A 684-nucleotide genomic window follows, 5' to 3' on the forward strand; every position below is an offset into this window, starting at 1 on the left:
TATTAGGAGGAAAGGTACAGATAATCGACCTGTGAATATGCGGAAAATACCAAACTTAACCCACCCTGTTCGTAAAATGGACTTGTCCGACATTGCCAAGGTCGGATTCTATCCAGGGAGTGATCATTATTTACATACGGGTAAATATTTAAAAAGCTTGTACATATTAGTAACATCCTTAAAGAGGCTGTACATAATATTGATATCTCATATAATAAATAATCGACTCGTGGTCGTTGTTTATTTCCTAATATCACACTTCCGGGAGAATAAACAATTAGGCGCGCAACCCCGAGAGGTTTTTTTTCTCCCTGCAGTGTTGTTTTTTGGCACGATAAACAGTGACCACTTGTCGTTTTTTTCGTCTACAAGATAACAACATTTTGTACAACCTCTTTGAGGATAAAACCAGCATTAGTCCGGACAAGTACAATCACAGACATGTGGCTATATATGAGCGCAATATATGATCTGTTGAAACCCCGTTTCATGAATTCACCTCACCACAGTATACAGAGTTTTTGTTATGTCATAGGGAAAAAATATTTTTTAAATGTGTTTTCTAGGAACCAGTTCATATAAATGTATCGAATCTTTTCAGTGTGTGTACTCTCCGGTTTAATGTTAGGATATTTTACGGTTTGGTCCGGATCTTGCATCCCAACCATGGTGCATGAACTTGTT

The sequence above is a fragment of the Haliotis rufescens genome, unplaced genomic scaffold (genome assembly GCF_023055435.1).
Source record: "Haliotis rufescens isolate VD_foot unplaced genomic scaffold, xgHalRufe1.0.p SCAF_16, whole genome shotgun sequence".
NCBI classification, from domain to species: domain Eukaryota; kingdom Metazoa; phylum Mollusca; class Gastropoda; order Lepetellida; family Haliotidae; genus Haliotis; species Haliotis rufescens.